Source organism: Tetrao urogallus (genome assembly GCF_951394365.1).
Source record: "Tetrao urogallus genome assembly, chromosome: 1".
Classification (NCBI taxonomy): Eukaryota; Metazoa; Chordata; class Aves; order Galliformes; family Phasianidae; genus Tetrao; species Tetrao urogallus.
Genome location: NC_136813.1, coordinates 120,918,218 through 120,927,989, shown reverse-complemented (window position 1 = coordinate 120,927,989; position 9,772 = coordinate 120,918,218).

The following is a 9,772-nucleotide window of genomic DNA, read 5'->3' as shown; positions in this document are numbered from 1 at the left end:
GGAGACTTTTAAGCAGGGACCAAGCAAATGTTTACGAGGAACAATTCAGACAGTGATGATCCTATCGTGGAGCAGGGACATCTTCAGGTCTCCTGAAGATTTATTTTCCGTGGTTCTGTGCCTACAAATAGAAAGGAGTGCTAGACTGGAACATGCTAAACTTGGGAAGGTATACAGTAATATTCAAACTAAGGTTTAAGAAAATATACGCATGAGATGAATAACCGCAAATGAAAGATGACAAAAATAACACAGGCATTTGAAATGTAAGCTGAAAATAAAACAGGATTCAGTTTGCAAAATGTACGCTGACATACTCGGGGAAACATAATAAAAAATACTATCCTCAGTGGGAAAGGAAAATCTGGAAATCATTTATGTTATAAAGGAGTCTTCTGGCTGATTGAGGGCAGTGAATTAGATGGACGTGTTTAGAGTACCACTGTAATGGATGGAGCCTAGCTGAGACTTCCGAATTTAAGTTCGCTGCTGCCACAGTTGAGGACCACAAATATTCACAGTAGCCTTCTACCAACTAGCCTTGGGAATAGCTTTGGTTTTGACTCCATGAAGTTTCACCTGCACCACCAGCCAGCTCTCCATACACAGATTTGGTGACTGGTTGCACAGTGTTTTTCAAAAGTATGAGTAAGGTAACAGGCACTCTTCTACCTCACTCCAATTGTATGTAGTAAGGAATCTGAACAACAAAGATTCTTAAATCTTATTACTATACATTAAAAATCCTGTTGTTGGCTTCTATTGACACAGAATTGTACCAATAGTGAAAAGTAAAAAGTGAGATCAACTGGAAGAAAAAAACTAGGCAATAAGGATGGAAAGAAGTCAGATGATGAGATAAATCACAGAAGGCACACAGAAAAATCACGGAGTGTCTTGAGTTGTGGGGATCTTAAAAATCCTCTAGTTCCAATCACCCTGCCATGTTTGTGTTTGTTGTTTCTTTTTCCAGCTATTCCAATTGTGTTTTCCACTGGCTCCTGATATCTCTTGTCCATTTGGTAGGAAACAAAAGGTAATGTTTCCAAAGGAATCAACCTACAATCTGAGGAGCCTATCTTTGAGCTCTATTACAGATGATAGACACAGAGTAAACCAATCATTCCATTTTTCTGTGCTGTGGGCAGTGCTGCCATCCACTAGATCAGACAGTAAATCACATTCCTCATCCTGCTTGGCCTTGAACCTCCAGGTGGGGGCATCCACCACTTCTCTGGGCAACCCGTTCCAGCATCTCACCAACCTTCTGAATGAAAAATTTCCCCCTAATATCTAATTAAATCTCCCATTTTTTTTAGTTGAAAGGCATTCCCCTTTGTCCTATCACTATCACACTGTATAAAAAGTCAGCCTCCTTCCTTATCATAATCTTCTTTTAAGACCTTCTAAGGCTGCAGTGAATTCTCACAGAGTCTTTTCCAGGCTGAACAAACCCAACTCCCTCAGACTTTCTTCCAGGCTGCAAACACACGCTTCTGTTTCATGTCCAGTTTTCATCCACTGAGCTCTCCAACTCTTCACAGCTGCTCTCAGTGACTTTTTCCAGTAAGTACACACACCTGGGACTGCCCCAACACAAGTGCAACACCTTGTACTTGGCCTTGTTCAACCTCATTAGGTCAGTGAAGACCCACTTCTCAAACTAGTGCTGGTCTTATTGGATGGAATAGAACTGGCAAACGGAAATAAAAATCAACAAAACAGAACTCCAACTGCAAATATTGACAATCTTGTTTGTTTTTTTTCTTCCCCAGTTCTAGTAAATTACTAGCCAAGCTTTCACCTTGCCTTGTCTACCTTCTACAGCTACCTTTTCTACCCTTCTGCTCACATGGGGATTTAAAGTCATTGGGGAAAATTTCTTCTCTACCTGCCAGAACGACCAATTTGAACTGTGGACCCTTCCTTATGCTAGGAATTTTAAATTGTGGAAAGACATAGCTGACAGAAATACCACACCTCACCTGATGTAATGTTGGCAGCAACTTTTTACCTAGTTAGAAAGAACAACATTTCAGACTACTATTTCTTCAAATTCTAGGAGTAATAATTTTTTTCCATTCTGTCAGGAGTAAACTCGTCAACTCCTACCATAAACACAAGTCCAAGCACAGTACAACTGTGGAGGAATTTATAACAGCTGATGGCAACAGATGGGGATGTCTGTGCTTACTCTGCATGTTATCTACAGTCTCTCGTAGTAAACCCATTTGTACTTACATGCAGGAGTTACGTGCCTTTTTCACCAGATTGAAAGAATAGCTTGTTTCTCTCTGCCACTGGTACTCACATTGCTTTTGTTGTTTCTTTTTCTAACTGTTCCAATTGGATGTTTCCTGCTGTCTTCTGACAGGCCTTGTCCACTTGGTAAGAAACAGAAGGTAAGGTATCCAAAGGATGCAACCTACAACCTGAAGAGCATGTCTCTGAGCTCTGTTATAGATGATAGCCACACAGCAAAACAATCATTTCATGTATCTTGTTGTTGATACTACATCCTCCATCCAAAGCAAGAGTTAATAAGGCCTTCCTGTTTTAACCACATCGTGCACTGAGATGAGATCATCAGCTATACTGGCAAATTAGGTTGATCTCTGTGGTCTTCCTGTTATTTTTCACAAAACTCCTCCTGTTTGCTGTGAAAGGGATTTTGTTACCTAATTATTCTTGTTTTCTATCATTGTATTTTATGAACAAATGGAGCCATCAGAAGCCCACATATATTGGTGGGCTATATATTAAACACAGAGAAGCTGAGCTGTACAAGACCATTTATTTGATTCATTGTGGAAGATCCTCTCTGAGGGCCTTCAGTGGTGAAAATGCAGCACCGCTACTGGCATAAGCTATGCCAGCTGAGAAATTTTGGACTGGCAAAGTCTGCTCAGGCAGAGGGCTGAGCCAGCTGAGAAGATAAAGCCAGGTCACTTAGCACTCATGCACCCTCCCCATTCACAGTCCCTGCTTTGGAATAGAAACCTGCTAGTGTGAAGAGGGCCAGCTTCTTTGCTGAATTCAGATGAGCCCTTACAGATTTAATACTAGCAAAAACAAGATCAAACTTGGACAAAATACATTAGCAGGCCACAAGACAAACTTGACTCGCTGACCTTCTTTATAACTTTCATGTATATACATTGTCTGGGTAAAATAAGAGAAATGACTGGCCAGGATCAGCTGTGAAGTACACAGCTATAGGTCCTGATGATGGGTTGTAATTACAGTTTGTTTCTTAAAGGTGTGAAAAAGGACCACAAATGTGAGCCTAGGCACTGACTGTAGCAGTGTGCTGAAAACACATCTCACTTGATTGTCACTCCTTGGTCTCCTTCAGTGTTGTTTTCCTGGCTCCTGCTTTCTAAATATTTATGTTTCAGATTACTTTAAAACTTTGATTCCATATTTTTAAAAATTCTGTCTTTCTGTCTATTATACATTATATTATTCATTTGCTTCCAATACAGTATGCAGTCTCTCCTGATAATGTAAAATTATTTTTTTTCTGGCTCATGTTCTATGCACTCAGTGGTCTTTTTCTTTCTGGCATTATCTGGAATATTCAACAACACATATTTACTACATTCTAGATTATATAAAATCCCTCTTACTTTCCAGTCCCCATATTTGTGTCACAATATGTTTTCCCTGGATCTCTGATTTTTATGATACTACTATACAGATTTCAGACTAACAGACTATTCATCACAGAAGAAAAAATCTTAATTGTTTTGACATTGATCTTGAACTTGCAAATACTTCCAGGTGCAAATTAAAATGTTAAGCCTGATGAATGCTAAAATCATAGCACTTGCTGGGGAATGAGGGTTGGTCAAAGTGTATGAATGATGGGCAGGTTTGCTGCAACCCCTGGGTCATTCCAGAGATCATGGAGTTTGCCTTTGCTTGGGTTTTTTGTTTATTGGTTTTTTTTTTTTGCCATTTTCTCACACCTTTCATGGGAAATTAGCAAATGAAGAACTGAATCAAGCTGTATTGCATTCAGCATGCACTGCACAGCAAAAACTTGAGGTAAAGAGCTTAGGACCCTGTGTACTGCCTTGAATTTTGCCTGAAGAAAGATACTCAGGTACTGGTCAAGGTACCAAAGAGATAGCTTTTACAATCAACATTTTTTTAGACAGATTTCCTGAGGTTTTTTGTTTTGTTTTGTTTTGTGTGTGTGTGTGTTTGTGCATACACGTGTACTCTTAATTCAAATGTTTGCCAACCAGGAGCTGTGCAACTAATAACTACCTCCTACAAAACAGCAGCAGTGTATAAATGAATTAGAAATGGTGATGCTCTGCTAAGTGCTTGTCTGGCATCAGTACTCCATGCTGTAGAACTACAGAACAACAGAATTGCAGAGGTTGGCTGGGACCTCTGGAAATCATCTAATCCATCCTACCTGCTAAAGCAGGTTCCTTATTGTAGTCTGCACAAGCAAGCACCCAAATAGGTCTTCAACATTTCCATAGAAGGAGATTCCACAATCTCTCTCTGCAACTTGTTCCAGTGTTCCATCAACCTTACTGTAAGGAACTTCTTCCTCACATTAGTACAGAACTTCCTATACTGAAGTTTTAGGCCATTATTCCTTGTCCTACCACTAACTAAGGTTAGATTAAAAGCATAAACTCCAAGTCCCTACCTCTCTGTGGTATTTTGTCCTCCCACTGTGCACCTCTGAGAAGAGCTTGGCCTCATCCGTTTGTCTTCCACCTCCCTTTAAATATTTATAAACATTTATCAGACCCTCTCTCAGTCTCCTTTCCCCCAGGATGAACAGATTCAAGTTACTCAGATGCAATGCTTTCCATTTTTTTTCCTGAATCAGCTTCAAGAATAAAAGAAAATGGAAATGCATAATGATTCATTATCTACACCATGTTCCTTGATATAAACATTCTTCCCATGTCTAAGAATTGTGTTTGAGTACCAGGTGAAATTATTATAGGTCTTAGCCAGTATGTATACTGATGTCAATGGCATGTTACCCACAGTAGCAACTTGTGCCACTTTTGGCATAAAATGTGTACATTAACATGGACAAACGAAAGGTAGATGTTTATGCCATTAAACTCATTTTACTATTTCCATGGAGGATACTCCACTAACAATGACTACAACTATCTGAAGATTGCAGATCCTATTACAGACACATTGTTGAGGATGCTTCCAAACTAAGGTTAGATTAAAAGCATAAACTCTAAGCCCCTACCTCTCTGTGGTTTTTATTTCTTTACCATCTGTATGGCAAAAGAAGGCAACGACAGTGCCTGTGAGTAAGACACAGGCACTACAGAGAAACAGCATATAATAAAGAAGAAAAATTGACTCATCCCTTCTAACATCCAGTGACAGCTCAAGAAAACTGCTATCTCTATCCAGAGAGATGCTGCTCCCTCAGCTGCTAACTCTTAAATGAAGGTGAGGAGAGGTACATCCAGGTTTCACCCCCTCCCTGTCACTCAGGTACTTTGCTTGCACCTGAGCTCCCTGAGTTAGCCATACCTTCTCAGCTGGTGCTCAACCATTGGTTCAGGCTGTGACCTCGCCCACTGCACTTCCACCCCTTCACAGCATGAAACAATGCTTGAACAGGTTAATTTTTTTCCCTGCTGCCTTATCCTACAGTACATAGGAATGTCCTGTTGCTGTGCCTTTAAGAGCAATGTCCTGCCTTTCTGGATGCTTCTGCCCTTAATGACTGTTTCTCAAGTTCTCCCAATCAATGTCTTAAACAGTCCACAGCCTAGCCTCCAGAAGTCCAAGGTAGCTGTTTTTCTAACCTCCTTCCTGATTTAACTAAGAATCAAGAACTCTGTCATTTTATGGTCACTGTGCCCAAGATGGCTTTCAACTACCACATTTCCCACCAGTCCTTCTCTGTTTACAAACAGCAGATCTAGCAGGGCACCTTCTCAGTAGGCTTTCTTACCAGCCTTTGTTAGGAAGTTATCTTCCACACGCTCCAGGAACCTCCTAGACTGTTTCCTCTCCACTGTATTGTATTTCCAGCAGATGTCTGGTAAGTTAAAGTCCCTCAAGATAACAAAGGCTAGTAATTGTGAGATTTCCACCAGCTGCTTGTAGAATGCTTCATCTGCCTCTTCATCCTGGTTGAGCAGTCTGTGATAGACTCCTACCAGGATAACAGCCTTGTTGGCCTTTGCCATATTCCTTATCCATAAGGACTTGACCTTATAATTCCCAGCACTAAGCTCTACAATACTGAAACACTACCTAATATAGAGTCACCTCATTGCCTCTCCTTCCTTATCTATCAGTTTTGAAGAGCTTATAATTATCCATTACAGCACTCTAGTCATGATAATCTTGCTATGTTTTGGTGATGGCAACTATACCATAGCTTTCTTGCTTAGAATGGCTTCTACCTTATGTTGTTTGTTGCCCATTCTGCATGTATTAATGTAGATGAACTTCAACTGGGCAACTGGTCTCACTCCTAATGCTGGTATGCTGCGCTCAGACTAATCTCTAGCAAGCCTAATTTTTATTCCCTTCCCCCTTCAAATCTAGTTGAAAGCCCTCTCAGTGAGCCCTGCCAATTCCAGGGCTAGAATCCTTTTCCCTCCTTCAGGAAAATCCTTCATATTCAAGCCCACAAGTACATGAAAGGAACCTTTTATAGTTCTTATGGTAAGAAACCATGACACTTTGTAGACAGCTTTGAAAGAACTAGTCTAGATTTAACCTAGGTCTACAAGTTGAAGCTATTTCGGTTGGATTTACAGTCAAAATCTTAATTCAAATCCTCCTGGCTTGTGCTAAGGATAACACCATAAAGCATTAAAGAACGTGGTCAGAAAAAGAGTGCAGTGGTTTATTTTGTCTGAAAAGAAACATGCATGTGTCAGATGAGGAATTCTGTGTCTCAGTTCCCTGTACTTGCTTACTCAATTTATAGTACAAGAAACAGAAGAATTTTGTTTATTAAGACAGTAAATTGCTTACTGCAAAGCAGCAGTAACTGCCATTTGTAAGCATGAGATGTTCCTACACTCAAGGAAAGACAGGTCTAGAACTGAGCTACAATAAGAACCCAAGTTTGTTTTATGCACCTGCAAACATCTGGTATTTAGTAATACAGAGCATACTTTATTTTCTTATGGAAAATTACCAAGGAAAAGGTGTAACTTGCTTAAAAATATTTATCAAGACACAAATCCTTTTCCTGATTTATTGTGTTTTTTTTTTCCTCCACATGCAAATGTGCACACAAAAACAATTAAAAGAAACACTTTTTTTTAGCCACTCAACTCTCTTATTTCTTTCTTCCAATAATGTAACAACCTGTTTTACAGAGTTCTCTGTTGAGTAATCAGAAAGTATTATCAGATATTGGTGAGTGAAAAAAAAAAAAATCAAGAAAGACATAAATATGAAAATAATTATTTACCAGAGAAAAGTCAGAATTTAATCTGGTAGTCTTAATTTTTGAGCTTATGGACAGATTCACTGGGTTTTTCAACTGGGGTTTTTCAGAGAAAATGAAGGTCTTTCAAAAATCTGTCTCAGTGAAAACATAAGCCTTAAAAATATAGGATAAGCTTGCAACTTTTCATTTATGCAGCTGAAAATATTACACAGATTTCTAAAGCACAAGAATGTCCTAATTCAAATTCTTTATCTCCAGAAAACATCTCTTCTGGAGATGAACTGTAATTAAGTTTTTGAAATAAAATTGTAAGATATCTTTGTGAATGGCAACACTAGTATCCTAATTTACTAACTTTTATTTTTTTAGGAATATCAAAATGCATTTGAGAACAGCAGACATTAAATGCCACAACATCATTAGTTTTTATAAATATTGTTAGAAACCAAAATAATTATTAAGGAATGTCAAAAAAGAGAAAGGCGGCAAAAAAAAAAAAACAAGAATCTGCCAAATTCTCTTCTTCTCTGTTGGAAAAAAGTAATGGCTTAGATGTGGTGGAGGCCCCATTCCTGAAGATGTTCAACACCAGGCTGGACCAGGCTCTGAGCAACCTGCTAGAGCAATGGATCTCCACGTTCATTACAAGGGAGTTGAACTAGATCATCTATAAAAGTTCCTATCAATTCTAAGGATTTCATAATTCTTTGTAGACAATCAGCTGGCTTTAACCAGGGTCTTGTTTAGTCACTGAAGTCATATACTACAAAAAGTCCAGAATGTGCGCACTGAGACACCTATATACTTTCTGAGTTGCAGAAGGAATAGTAATGACGTGCTGCTTTGCAGAGATAGCATCCATTTTGTTAAATATGACAGTGTCTTTTTCTATACCAAGCATAATTCAAATACTAACTGCTTTTCATGCTATGTAAGATACCTTCAGGCCTATACTTTTATGTTCATCTTTCTTGAGAGGAACTTTCTGTTTTTGTTGATTTTGGCACGTTTGTTTTCATTTTCAATTAAAAAAAAAAAAAAACAACAAACATGTAACAGTTTCAATTATTACAAAGTATAAACCAAAACATAATTAACTGAGCAGACGCTATATCATTAGTATTATTCATGAACAGACACTATATCATCAGTATTATTTAATAGCGTTGAGAACAAGTTATACTGCACAGTTTTTAATGCTCCAAATCCTGTAAAGTCTTATGCAGATAGTTAATTTTACAGTTTGTATATTTTTTGATATTTTCCTGTTGATTTCAGTGAGCCTGACAATGAACTGCACTGTAGATGTTCACATTTGAAAGAGAATGCTACACAACATATGCTGTCTCATCCTACTGCATTTATTATTATTATTATTTCATATCACAAAAGGCAGCAACATTTCTAATCTCTAGTACTATTGCTGCAAAATGATGATTATTTTTGGTAGGAAGTCTTGGCTATACACACAGTGAAATAGAGAAAAGTTGTCAACTGCATAGCTGTTCTCTTTTCCATTGATTTTTTCACTTTTTTTAATGCTACAAAAATCACCTAGGATCAGTAGCCAGGAGGGGAATTTGAATTTTCTATTATGCTTTTAGTCATTTGACTCACATTTTTTATAGTCTTCTCTATCATTTCTTGTTCAACTTCCTACATCACTCATTTTATATTCCTAGAGTTGGGAGAAAATGCTTACAAATTGAAACACAAAATGATTAGGAAGACTCAAAAACAGATACACTACCTGTAATTCTTTTTGTTCACTTTATTTTGAAATAGCTAATTTTCAAGTTGGCTGTGTCCCTTTAAATCAGAAAAAAGTCCAAGTTGTTGATGTAACATTTCCCTTATGCCTGTGTACTGCTACAGTGCAAGCTGAACAGCAGCACTTGCCCTGGAGAAAAAGCGTTGGTACCATGGGGAAGACTGCATGGGAAATTATGCATTTTATGGCAGTGTGTGTCATCAAGTTAATTCCCAATGAAAGCTAATCTAATGAGGCCAGGTGGTACAAGATGTAAGTAATGAGTTACTAAAATGTTTCCATCATCTGGTTCAGCAGTGGCCAAAGTTGCTGTCATTTTGGTGTGGGGCTTGGCTCATTTCCTACTGGGCAGACATGAAGGAACAAGTCTAAGAATGCACAGAGCTTCAGTTCCTCTGGAAGATCAGAAATATTTAAGTGCGGGGTTTTCAAACACAGCTTCCCATTGTCCAGAGCTCCGAGTCCAAAAGCTGAGCCGCTCGAGCTCCCCACTCCCACTAGCGGCTCCAGTTCCGGCCGCAATCTCACGAGCCCTATTGCGGCACCATCACACCAGCGGCGCGCGGAGAGGCCGCTGC